The sequence below is a fragment of the Rhincodon typus genome, chromosome 3 (genome assembly GCF_021869965.1).
Source record: "Rhincodon typus isolate 14 chromosome 3, sRhiTyp1.1, whole genome shotgun sequence".
Taxonomy (NCBI): Eukaryota; Metazoa; Chordata; class Chondrichthyes; order Orectolobiformes; family Rhincodontidae; genus Rhincodon; species Rhincodon typus.
The window spans coordinates 11,631,741-11,645,714 of NC_063334.1; the positions used below are offsets into that span (position 1 = coordinate 11,631,741).

The window sequence follows — 13,974 nt, forward strand, 5'->3', positions numbered from 1 at the left end:
CCACACCCCACACCCCACACCCGCACCTTTCCCTGCAATCGCAGGAAGTGCTACACCTGCCCCTCCACCCCCATCCTAGGCCCCAAACAAACGTTTCACATCAGACAGGTGTTCACCTGCACATCCGCTAATGCGGTATACTGTATCCGCTGTTCCTGATGTGGCCTCCTCTACATCGGGGAAGCCAAGAGGAGGCTCGGAGACCGCTTTGTTGAGCACCTACGCTCGGTTCGTGACAAATGACTGCATCTCCCAGCCGTGAACCATTTCAACACCCCCCTCCCACACCCTGGGTGACATGTCCATCCTGGGCCACCTCCAGTGTCACAATGACACCACCCGGAAACTGGAGGAGCAGCACCTCATATTTCACCTTGGGAGCCTACACCCCAATGGTCTCAATGTGGACTTTACCAGTTTTAAAATCTGCCCACCCCCGGCCACATCCCATGACCACCCTCCCTCTCATCCCCGCCTCCTTGACCTGACACAACCTGTCCATCTTTGCTCCCACCTCACTGACCAATCCCCACCACTACCTCCCTGCACTCACCTATCACCATCCCACCTACCTACCCCAGCCCCACCCCTCCTCTCTATTTATTTCAGAGCTCTTTTCCCCCTCCCCATTTCTGAAGAAGGGTCCCGACCCGAAACGTCATCTTTCCTGCTCCACTGATGCTGCCTGGCCTGCTGTGTTCCTCCACACTGTGTTATCTCTGACTCCAGCATCAGTAGTTCTTACTATCTCCAAACTAGTGACTTAGGTTTTTTTCTAATTTTATATCAAGAAATTGCTTTGTATAATTACACTCTGATTAAATTTACAATTAATCATAACTATATGATTGTGGCAGAATTATGCATTTTTGCATTAAAATAGCATTGATTTATCATGATTTGAACTGAAAGAAATCAAAAGTCAAAACCAGTTTCACAAATGCCTCTGTCAGAGGGAAAGATGAAGCCATGAAGTTGAAATGTAATCACTTTGTGGGAATGCTTTGAACATGTTCAAGTTAGCAGTTCTTTGAAGTTTAGTCCAGTTATTTAGACTACTTGATCTTGATCTTTTTCTTATTCCTCAGCCTGCTTGAAATTTGGGATGCAAGTTTGAAGCTTTTGGGCGGAATAATGTGGACTGAACAATTTAGTTGGATTTTGGATAGTGAGGAAATACTAGAACCACCATCTAGTTATGATTTTGTACAATAGTTGTGCCTGTTGTTTAAGTTTATGAAGAATAACACAAAGCATATTACCTAAATGCTGAGGATTGCAGAGCTTCAAGATACAAGGGATTTCAGTGTTCGAATGCAAGGTCACAAAGTCATTCTGCAGGTACAATACGTAATTAGAACAGCCCATAGAATATTATGGTTTATTGTAAAAGGAATTGAATACAAAAGTAGGGAGATCATGCTTTAGTTAAAGAGGACATTGGTGAGACCAGACATCTGAGGTACTGTGCATTATTCTGATCTCTTTATTGAAGGAGGATGTAAATGCATTGAAGGCAATTTGGAGAAGATTGACTTCACATTCTGGAGTGAGCAAATTGCCTTACGAGGAAATGCCTGTATATGTTGGAATTTAGAGTCAGAGATGACTTGATCGAAAAATACAAGATCCTGAGGGGTCATGTGGATGTGGAAAAGTTGTTTCGTTCTGTGAGATTCTGGAACTGGGATCATTATTTCAAAACAGGGGGTTGCCTATTTAGGACTTGCAGGATTTTTTTTTTCTCAACTGTCTTGAGGCTTTTTATTTAAAGGTGGTCTTTGAGCATTTTTTAAGGGCTGAGGTAGGAAGGCTTATTAATAAGCAAGGTTATCGGGGTGGGGAGGTGTGGTTAAAGTAGGCAGGAATGTGCAGCAATCAGATTGACCCTAAATCTTATTGAGTGGCAGGTACAAGCTGGAGGTGCCTCCTCCTGTCCCTAGTTCTGATGGATGTTTGCATGTTGGTGTAGGTTCTAATACATAATATTATTAAAATGAAAACTGCAGTGAAATAAATTGGTAGTTGTCCAAATTGGTCAAAATCTGATAAGGAGTACTTAAATTCTATTTTGAGAGATCATGTGACTAGTCCTTTTTAGGAAAAGGCATGTTTGTCATGTGACCTTAATTGATCATGATTTTATGTCAGTTGTTTTATCATGCATTTGACAGTATTTAGTATTGCTTGTTTTTAAAAAAAAAACATTTTTTATGATGCAGGTTTATGAAATTTGTTTTCAACGCCAACTTTAATGTAATAAAAGCACCTAAGGAGCAGTGCACAATAAAGAGACAGACTGAGCTCTAACCATTTTGGAGATTTTGTTGAAGCCACTGTTGAAAAAGGGGATGAAGTATCAAAGTTAAATACTCTGGGAAGGATGTGCCAGTGGGTTGACCCTGGATGATGCCTAGGAGTGCAGAGTTGGAGAATTTGAAGATAGGAATATTTGATTAACATGGTGAGGCTGAAGATTGTTATATTGGTGAATGTGGAGCTTTGATGACCATTGGAGGCTGATGTGCCCACTGATATCGATGCACCCTGACTTGGAACATCAGGGTGTGGGTGATGCTATTTTAAACGAGCTGAAAATTTGTTTAAAAAGCAACAGGATGTTGCCAGGTATGGAGGGTTTGAGTTATAAAGAAAGACTGGATAAACTGGGACATTTTACACTGGAGCGTAGGAGGTTGAGAGGTGACCTTTTATAGAGGTTTATAAAGTCATTAAGGGTATAGATAGAGTTGTTGATAGTTGCCTTTTCCCTCGGATGGCGATTTTCAAGACTGGGGGCACGTTTTTAAGGTGAGAGGAGAGAGATTTTTAAAAAAAGACATGGAGGCAAATTTTTTTTAAAGAGGATGGTTTGTATGTGGATTGAACTTTGAGGAAGTGGTGGATGTGGGTACAATTACAACGTTTAAAAGACATTTGGATAAGTACGTGGATGGGAAAGGTTTGGAGAGATGTATGACTCAAAGACAAGAAGTTGACATGAAGCCCTGAGAACCTGGGAAATTGTTTCAAACAAGAGGGAATGAATGGTGAGGCCATTGTGAAGGCAGAACCTTAGTAAGGCAACATTTTAATATTGTTCCTTACTGTCTGTCTTCTCCATCCCTGCAGGAGACTGAGCCTCTGATATGGGCTAGCAATTGGTTTTCAACCTGTAATTGAAGACAATCCTGTTTTATTTTAAATTTTAATTCTTTCACATGGTGTGAGCACTGCAAAGCTACTCTTTGTTGCTCATCCCTACTTGTCGTTGTGGAGGTAGTGAACCATATTCAATATTTGTATGGTTAGGATGCTTATCATACAAATCGAAAGAACAATTTTCAGGTATTGCAGTTGTGTAGGTAACATGAACATTCCTGGTCATGCTTTTAACATCCGAGAGACCACTTTTTATGCTCCTGAAGTCTATATCTGGTGCAGTCAGTCTTGTATTTTTCAATGGTTAAAGCATGACTTCCATGACAAAATAAGTAGTCAATTCTTCACAGGGTAACAAGCCACACATCATCACTTTGTTTATAAGATTTTGTGGTTGTTTACTGTCAGGTGATCTTTCTGTCCCACTCTCTATGTAAGATTCAGTTTTTTTTAAATTTTCTCATGCTGACACCCCTGTTTCTTCTCTTTTATCAGATAAAAGTCTTAGCTACTTTCTCCACACGCCAAGGGAAAAACTCCTTTTTAATTTAACGATCAGTACTCCATAGTGCAGTTAAAGATAGTAATCCATCCAAAGCTTTACAAGAACATAGTTTCCATAGTAACCAAGGTGTCAGTTTACAGAAGTGAGTTTGGGTTGACACCATCTGTGATGCTGTCATTGCTACTTGTGTTGGGGTGGTTAGCTCAGTTGGCTGGACAGCTGGTTTGTGATGCAGTGAAGCCAATCATGAGGGTTCAATTCCCGCACCAGCTGAGGTTACAATGAAGGAGAATCCTTCTCAACCTCTCCCTTTGCCTGAGGCATGGTGAGCGTCATGTTAAACCACCACCAGTCATATCTCTTTCTCTCCCTCTCTCTCTGTTTCTCTGAGAGAGAGCACATGGAAACTGTTTCCAAGAGATAGTAGGAACTGCAGATGCTGGAGAATCTGAGATAACCAGGTGTAGAGCTGGATGAACACAGCAGGCCAAGCAACATCGGAGGAGCAGGAAGGCTGACGTTTCTGGCCTAGACCCTTCTTCCGAAAAAAAAAACGGACATCTGAGATGTTCGGGAGCGTCTCTGATACCTCTCTCTCCTTCCTGGACCTCCTCTGTTTTCCATCTCCAGTAACCACCTGGAAACCGATATCCATTTCAAGCCCACCGACTCCCACAGCTGCCTAGAATACACCTCCTCCCACCCACCTTCCTGCAAAAATGCCATCTCCTCTTCCCAATTCTTTTGTCTCCGCCGCATCTGCTCCCAGGATGAGGCATTCCACTCCCGAACATCTCAGATGTCCTCATTTTTCAAGGACCGCAACATCCGCCCCCCCCAACTCGGTGGTCGAGAACGCCGTCTACAGTGTCTCCCGCATTTCCCGCAACTCATCCCTCACACCCCGTCCCCGCAATAACAACCAAAACAGAATCCCCCTCGTCCTCACGTACCACCCCACCAACCTCCGGATCCAACGCATCGTCCTCCGACACTTCCGCCATCTGCAATCTAACCCCACCACCAAAGACATTTTTCCCTCCCCACCCTTATCTGCTTTCCAGAGGGACCACTCTCTCCATGACTCTCTTGTCTGCTCCACACTCCCCTCCAGCCCCACCACACCCGGCACTTTTCCCTGCAACCGCAGGAAGTGCTACACCTGCCCCTATACCTCCCCCCTCACTCCCATCCCAGGCCCCAAGAAGACTTTCCACATCAAGCAGATGTTCACCTGCACATCTGCTAATGTGGTATACTGTATCTGCTAATGTGGTATACTGTATCTGCTGTTCCCATTGTGACCTCCTCTACATCGGGGAAACCAGGCAGAGGCTTGGGCACCGCTTTGCAGAACACCTACGCTCGGTTCGCACTAAACAACTGCACCTCCCAGTTGCGAACCATTTCAATTCCCCCCTCCCATTCCTCAGACGACATGTCCATCCTGGGCCTCCTGCAGTGCCACAACGACGCCACCCGAAGTTGCAGGAACAGCACCTCATATTCCACTTGGGAACACTGCAGCCCAATGGTATCAATGTGGACTTCACAAGCTTCAAAATCTCCCCTCCCCCTACCGCATCCCAAAACCAGCCCAGCTTGTCCCTGCCTCCCACCTTTCCCCTCCTCCCACCTCAAGCCCCACCCCCATCTCCTACCTACTAGCCTCATCCCGCCCCCTTGACCTGTCCGTCCTCCCTGGACTGACCTATCCCCTCCCTCACTGCCCACTTACACTCACCTTTACTGGCTCCATCCCTGCCTCTTTGACCTGTCTGTCTCCTCTCCACCTATCTTCTCCTCTATCCATCTTCTATCTGCCTCCCCTTCTTCCTTATTTATTTCAGAACCCTCTTCCCCTCCCCCATTTCTGAAGAAGGGTCTAGGCCCGAAACGTTAGCTTTCCTGCTCCTCTGATGCTGCTCGGCCTGCTTTGTTCATCCAGCTCTATACCTTGTTATCTCACTGTCAGCTACTAATGGTCCCCATTAGCAGTTATTGATTCTCCCAGGCCAACCTTTACCAATTCCTTTGTCTGTGCTGACTGCTTTTCTCCCTGTCTGGGCTCCATCTCCACCTATTATTTACTCCTTCCCCCTTCCCCCCTTCCCTACCCCTTCTTTAGCATAATTACCAACCATTTCCCAGCTACAATCGGGTCTGAAGAAGCGTTAATTGTGCTATGTCTCCCAAGATGCTGCCAGATCTGCTGAGTTTTTTTTCAGCAATTTCTCCTTTTGTTATGGAACCTTTTTGTCTTTGTTAATTAAATGGAATAACAAGGAGGTGATGCGAAAGCTTCATAAAATATTAGTTAGCCTCAGGGACAGTATTTGTAGTCACTTTGATATTATACTTCAGAGAGAATGTAAAAACTATGGTGAACAATCAGAGGATGTTGCTACAATAGTGCCGGGATTTAAAGGTTGAAGTGACATGGTGCACTTAGCGACACTTGCTGTCTTTCACGCAGAGATAGTTAAGGGGAGATTTTTATAACAAAGTTCAAAATTCTGATTTTGACAGATTAAGGAGAAACTCTTGACACAATTTGTAATGCCAGAAGGTTAATTAGAAGCATAGAATCCCTACAGTGTGCAAGCAGACCATTTGGCCCATAGAGCCCACACCAACCCTCCAAAGAGCATCCCAATCCCCCTACCCTATCCCTGTAACCTTGCATTCCCCACGGCTAATCCACCTAGCCTGCACATCTTTGGACTCTGGGAGGAAACCAGAGCACCCAGAGGAAACCCATGCAGACACGGGGAGAATGTGTAAACTCCACACAGATAGTCGCCTGAGGCTGGATTCAAATGCGGACCCCGCTGTGAGGCAGCAGTGCTAACCACTGAGCCACTGCTGCTGTGGAATCGATTTTTCACAGACTGAGCTAAGACAGGTAGAGCTGGCTGAAAGCCTGGCTCCTGTGTGTATGATCTTGGTACAATCTGCAGAGGTGACCAGGTAGATTTATGTTTTCCTTTCATTGCACACCACTCAACATATCAACAAATGCTACAATGCCCCAAACCTTTGCCTTGTGGTTACTTTGTGAGTTATTGCGGCACATTCTTTAATATCCTGGTTCCTCAGGAGCACTGTCGGAATGACAAATCGTATAACGAAACTTTAAGTGGGATGTTTGGGCATAATCTCAGTTTAACTCACCTGGATAGATAGATAGATTTATTTTGAAACGCTTTCCTGGATGATAGTGACATGCAAACATTGAGAATGTACCGTCTGATTAAATGTCCCTTTGTACCTCGCAACGAAGGATGCTGGTACTATCCGAGCATCCTGCTATCTACATCACTGAGACTGAACAGAGGATCCACCTCAACATTTGAAGTATCTGATGTAGATTGTCTAACGTATTTAGTGGAAGGGGTCGGTAGCTAAATTGGCTGGATGAGTGGTTTCCAATGAAGAATTGTGCCAATAGTGAGAATTTACTTCGTGCACTGGCTGATGTTACTCACTCTCTCAATCTCTTTCATTCTCTCTCTCTCGCTCGCACTCCCACGAGAGAACAGTCCTATGGTCTGGTATGGCTATGGCAACTTTACCTTTTACTGGAGAGTAATTTAAATTATCAGAGCCAGTGCAATCTGTGACTCTGTTGACCAAGAGAGCAAGATGGATTAAGCAAATGAGCAAAATGTTGGCAATTGGAGTATTGTGTGGGAAAAGGTGAAGTTGTTCATTTTGGAAGGGAGAGCAAAGGAACAGAATAATATTCAAATAGAGAAAAACTGCAGAAAGCTGCAACACAACACATCGACGTACTTATGCATAAAACCCAGAAAGTTAGCACACAGGTGCAGCAGGTAACCAGAAAGGATAATGGAATGTGGGCCCTTATTTCAAGGGGGTTGGAGTATGAGTAGGGAAGTCTTACTGCAACTGTAGAAGGTACTAGTAAGACCACACCTGGAGCACTGTCAGCAGTTTTGGTTCCCTTACTTAGGGAAAGATATTATTTCATTGGAGGCAATTTAGAGAAGGTTAACTAGGATGGTCCCTGGTTTGGAGGGACTGTCCTATGAGCAAAGGCTAAACAGGTTGGGACTCTACTCACTGGAATTTAGATGAAAGGTGATCTCATTGAAACATATAGGATTCTTAAGGGGCTTGACAGTAAATGTTGAGAGGATGATTGCCCTCATGGGAGTGTCTAGAACCAGAGGGCATAGCCTTAGAATAAAGGGGTGGCAATTTAAGACTGAGATCAGGAGGAATTTCTTTGAGGGTTAAGAGTTGTTGGAACTCCTTGCCACAGAGAACTGTGGGGGTGGAGACCTTGGGTATATTTAAGGCTGAGATAGATATATTCTTGATCAGTTGGAGAATCAAGGGTTATGGGGAAAGGGCAGGAAAGTGGACATGAGGAATGTTGGATCAGCCGTGATCCTATTGAATGGTAGAGCAAGTTTGAATGGCCAAATGGCCTACACCTGTTCCTGTTTCTTATGGTCACTTTATAGCTTGTCTTTGTGTTTCAACTCCATTTGCTACTAGCCCAAGCTCTTCTTTTTTTTTTCTCAGCGACCTGAAGAGTTTTTTTTCTAAGTTGTCAGTATTGGTTCAGTTTGTTTTCACACTGAAACTTGAAGAACCAAATTGATGATGATAATTCATTGTGGGCCGAAGGGCCCATTCCTATACTTCTGTGTTTATCGCTGACAGTCATTACTGGAGTAATTGAGATTGTTTCTTGTAGCTGATTTAATGAGCAGAGGCTTTGGGAATCAATGTAACAACGGGGTTTGGGCTTAGGTTTCTGACTTTCCACTGGTTTATTTGTGGCTCTTTTTTGTAATTTCTCTACTTTCCTCCAAATTGTTGTTTTGACTGCTATATGTTAATGTTGTTTTGATGTCTGACAGCTGAGCTACATCATGGAAAGTAATTCAAAAAATATAGGCTAGATTCAAGGATGCTTTAATTACAGACATTATGTTCATAGTTCCCCAACTTGAGTTTTCTCTCTTTGTGGGGAAGCAGTGAAGTGTAGATTTTGCTTTGCAGAAGGCGATGTATAAGAAGGTGGAAGAAGTAAAATAAAAAGAATACCTCGAGCTGCTCTAGAATATCTTTGTTAGCAGATGGTCACGGTATCCTGGGACATAATCAGGCCACCCAGGAGGTGATTTATCTGCCAATCACTCACTTATCCAAACTGGTTCCTAATTGGGATTGCCAGTGTGGTTTGTATGAATAATAATGTAAGGCCATATGTCTCTGTCCTCAATTGATGCAACTTGACTTAAATGCATCAATATCCAAGTTATTGGGTGGATATCTTTTGATCTGGATGGATAAATCTGCTGCGTTTTTCAAGTTATATTCCTGTTAAATCCATCTCCTGAGGAGATGGATATTCCTTCTGGTTGCCGAGTTGAATCCCACTTGCTGTTCAAGTCTGAATGTAACCCTAGTGCCGTTTGTCCTTCACTGCGGTTTTGGAGATTCTGGTAATCTCCAGGTGGGATCCTCATTGGTTGTAGGAAAGCTGCCTCTGGAAAGGTTTAAACTCTGGCGTTGCTGCAATGAGATGGAAAACAGAGGATATATTTGCATTTATGTGGTACCTTTTCAGGATCTCAGTAGACAGCCAATCAATTATTTTTGAAGTGCATCACATTTGTATTGTAAGGACAGAGTGACAGCCCTGACTTCAAGACCACATTTGATCGAGTGTGGTATCAAGGAGCCCAGAAAAACTGGAATCAGTAGGCATTGGGGGCAAACTCTCCACTGGTTGGAGTTATGCCTGACACATAGGAAGATGTGGTGTATGTTGGAGGTCAGTCATCTTGGCTCCAGGACATCTCTGCAGGAGTTCCTCAGCGTAGTGTCCTACGCCCAGCAATCTTCAGCTGCTTCATCAATGACTTTCCTTCCGTCATAAGGTCAGAAGTGGGAGTGTTTGCTGATGATTGCACAACATTCAGCACCATTCATAACTCCTCAGATACTGAAGCAGTCTGTGTTCAAATCCAACAAGATCTGGACAATATCCATGCTTGGACTGACAAGTGACATTCGCAAATGTCACACAAATGCCAGGCTATGACAATCTCCAGTAGGAGACAATCTATCCATTGCCCTTTGACATTCAATGGTGTTACCATCACTTAATCCCCCACTATCAGCATCCTGGGTGTTACCATTGACCATAAACTCAACTGGACTCACCACATTGGCTACAAGAGCAGGTCAGAGGCTAGGAATACTGCGGCAAGTAACTCACCTCCTGACTCCCCAAAGCCTGTCTACCATCTACAAGGCACAAGTCAGGAGTGTGATGGAATACTCCCCACTAGCCTGGATGGGTGCAGCCTCAAGAAGCTTGGCACCATCCAGGACCAAGCAACCCACTTGATTGGTACCGCATCCACTCCTTCCCACCACTGATGCTCATAAGCAGCAGTGTGTACTATCTACTAGATGCATGGCAGAAATTCACCAAATATCCCTAGACAGCACCTTCCAAACCCACAACCACTTCCATCTAGAAGGACAAGAGCAGCAGATAACATGGGAACACCACCACCTCCAAGCCATTCCCCATCCTGACTTGGAAATATATCACCATTCCTTCACAGTTGCTTGGTCAAAACCCTGGAATTCCTTCCCCAAGGGCATTGTGGGTCAACCCACAGCACATGGACTGCAGTGGTTCAAGAAAGGAGCTCACCACTGTACCACTCTTGTACTCTAGTTTCTGGAATGGATTTGAACTCACAATCTTCTAATTTTGAGGTCCAAGTCCTGCAAAAATTTCCAGAAGCAATAAATTGCCATTTTGATTGGTCCTTGGTCATGCTCACAATCTAAAGAATAGTGGTTTCAGGGATAGGAGGTAGTTAAGTTCCCTTCCACTACTTAGCCATTAGGGTCCTTGCCATCTGAAGCTCCTTCCTCTGACAACTTGCATTTATTTACGAAGGACAGTGATGCTGATGTTGCTGCTGTCCTACCTGGTAAGGACAGGCTGACAACCCAGCGGTCAGTGTTACCGCGACCTTTTCCCCTTTGTCTTGTATATTTATTGTTAAAAAAATTATACAAATGGAAAACAGATTTAGCAACACTGCTGTTCACGTTTGAGCACTCCACCATTTAGTGCTCTCTATGTCCATACACCCTTACCTGAGGAAATTCACAATCAAATAAATTACATGGTTGACAAGTTTATGTCAGCACATATCATCTGTTGGAAGGCTAGTCAGCATTCCTTGCTTAGATAATTCTCAAAATAATTTACTAATTTTAAACATACCAGCCTTTGGTAATCATAAATGTGTCCTACAGTGTTACAACAAAAATTTCATTCTTATAGCAGCACTTTAAAGTAGTGATGTATGTTTCAGTCTACTGTACTCTGCATTAATTGGACAAACATTGATGCTGTGTCCAAGGAGGTGGCATTGGAACTGTTAATCTCTCTTTTCGACAAAGTTTTTTTGTTTTCTGGAGAGTCTTGAAGGAGGATGAAAGGGTTTAGGGAGGGAAATGAAGAGCCTGGAGTCTGCATGATTGAGAATGTTGTAGGACAAACCTAACCAGTCCTGTTTGCATAATCTAAAGCTGGCCCTTCTGTGTAGCACTGAGGGCATAAATTGGAGGTGCCTCCTTTTGGAAGTGATGCTAACCTGTGGATTGTTTTGTCTTGTCAAATGAATGTAGAAGTATGCCATGACATTGTTGAAAGAACAGCAGGGCTTCTTTCCAGTTTGATGGCAAAAATTCCTTCCTGAGTGAGCACTACAGAAACAGATTAACTAGTTATATTTATTTAGCATTTTTGGAATTCAAAGTGTAAATTGGCTGCTAAATTTCCCAACTAATAGAGGTGGCAGTTTCAAGGTAATCCATTGATTAGAAAGCTCTGTGGGATATCTGAATGGCATGCAGAGTTGTACATAAATGCAAGCTTGCTGTTAGTTTTCTGCCACCCCATAAACGAGACAAGGACGATACACAGCACTTTACCACTACCAGTTCTGATAATTGTGACATACAATACTCTCTGGATGTGTAATCGATAGAACGATCTGCTTCTGAAGACATTTTGGAACAAATACGAACGAGATGAATGTACAGCTGCATTTTTTTTTGGAAGGGAAGAACGTGTGGAAGTTAAATAGTAAAGAGACGCAAAACTTGGCCCATTGGTTCTTTTGTATATCTTTTCTACTGTCGTTGTTTTGACTGCTTGAGCAATTGACGTTTCAGACTGGTGTAGAAAAGCCATGTTGTGTCTCTTTCTTTGCTTCATTCACTATCCAATCAATAGCAATGCATTATTAAAGAAGCATTTCTAGTATTATGTTTCTGGTGTGAGAAATTGTTTGCAGTTGAAGTCACTGCAGTGTGGTCAAAGCTTCATGTGCCTTGATAACAAAAAGCTAAATGAAATCATACTTTAGTGGAAAAAAGTGTGTGCACGCGCGCACGCACGCCCAGATATGTCTGTGTATATTTGGATAAATGGCACCAACAAGACAACTGTCAACGTCACTTCACAGTTACAACCAAGTGGATATGACAGTCAGGTATAAACTCAGTCACTGTATACTTCTGTCTGGATGAATTAGATAATTCAGAGTGAGGGTTAGTTGTAGTCAATGGTAAAATGTTAATCTTGCAGAACTTTCAAACAGCGGCCAAGATTGGGAAGGAATAGCTGACTTCAACTTAGTTTGCTCACAGTATATTCTGTTTAACTGGTAAATAACTTTTCCTCGTTCTTCTTGAACTCTGAATAACTGAATTATTTTGTTCAATTATATATTTTTATTGTTTTTATATATTTTATTGACATTTCTACTTATACTGTATGGAATCTTAATATTATAAACCCAGGACCATTTATCAGATACTCACCAAAAAATTAGAAGGATAGGAAACAATGAAAGAGTATCTCCCTTCCTTTCTTGACGCCGTTTGTCACCCAACTCCTGGCTCTCTGCATAGGTTGAGTGGAAAATATCCCAGAGTTGTTTATTCGACAACTCTGGAGCAGCTGAGACCTCAATCCAGATCTCCAGTGGTAAGGACACTACCACTAACTACATCACAAGGTCTCCCTCATCTACCACTCTTCTAAGTCACACTGTACTAGTCCTGTACAACAGGGTTAGATGGTTAGCTCAGTTCGCTGGCCGGTTGGTCTGTGTCAGATCAGCTGGATTTAGTTAATTGAAGAAGTAACTGGAATAGATGCCTCTAACTTGGTTAGCTAAGTATGTGATTAGAAACCTATTAAAACAAATAAAGGGAAAATCACCGTAATCCCACCAGACCATAGGGCTACACTCTCTTATTAGAGAGAGACACCTGGTGGTGGTTTTACCTGAGGGTCACCATACTTCAAGGGAGGGGTCGAGGAGGAGAGTCCTTCATGGTAATCACAGCAGGTGTGGGAATTGAACCCATGCTATCAGTGATGCTCTGCATCACACAAGCCAAACAGCCAACCTTAGCTAACTGACCCCTGCAATGTAACATTGTCCTACTGAGGTACCTGTACTCTAAAGATGGATCATTTGAACCTTCAGTCAGATGGTGTTGTTTAAATAGCTGTTAACTGTGACAAAAAACTGGAGAGAGAGAGAAAGAGATTGTGGTCATCATAAAATTCACACAACAAATGGTTATTTTTTATTCATTTCTGAAACATGAGCTGTTTTTGTAATTTAGATGTAACTTCTGTTTTGCAGAAATTGGTCATTTAACGAAGATAAATTTCAAATGGCTGAATACTAAAGCCAGATTAGATTTCTACCCTATTCTTGGATGAAGGAAAGCCTCCACCAGCTGTGGTTCAATAATACCATTGTTTTAAGGAAGCCGCCACAACTATTGAGACAGAGAGAGCAGTGAGTACATTGTTATCTATTACTGACATCTCATTTATTTTCAGTTGTTTTAAATACAATGAGGGCTGTTTGTATGAGGTTGTGAGGGATTGATGGGGATAATACCAGATACATAACTCAAACATCACCTGCAGTGATGATGTCCTCCAGACTTAGTGGGGGAACAATTTAGGACCTCCAAAAGGGATAACCCCTCTATGTACAACAAGGTGCAGGGCTGGATGAACACAGCAGGCCAAGCAGCATCATAGGAGCAGAGAGGCTGACGTTTCGGGCCTAGACCCTTCATCAGAAAAGGGGGAGGGGAAGGGGGTTTTGAAATAAATAGGGAGAGAGTGGGAGGCGGATAGAAGAGGGATAGAGGAGAGGATAGGTGGAGAGGAAACAAACAGGTCGAAGAGGCGGGGATGG

At 43.2% G+C, this 13,974-nt stretch overlaps 1 protein-coding gene across 5 annotated transcripts in view; it reads left to right on the plus strand.

Moving 5' to 3' along the window:
* kank1a (KN motif and ankyrin repeat domains 1a) overlaps positions 1–13,974 on the plus strand; it is a 238,018-nt gene that overhangs the window by 21,357 nt on the left and 202,687 nt on the right. For all 5 annotated transcript variants that reach the window (XM_048594926.1, XM_048594928.1, XM_048594925.1 and 2 more), the window contains one exon: positions 13,405–13,563. The gene's annotated coding sequence lies outside the window, so the exon portion shown is untranslated. The remainder of the gene's footprint in view (positions 1–13,404; positions 13,564–13,974) is intronic.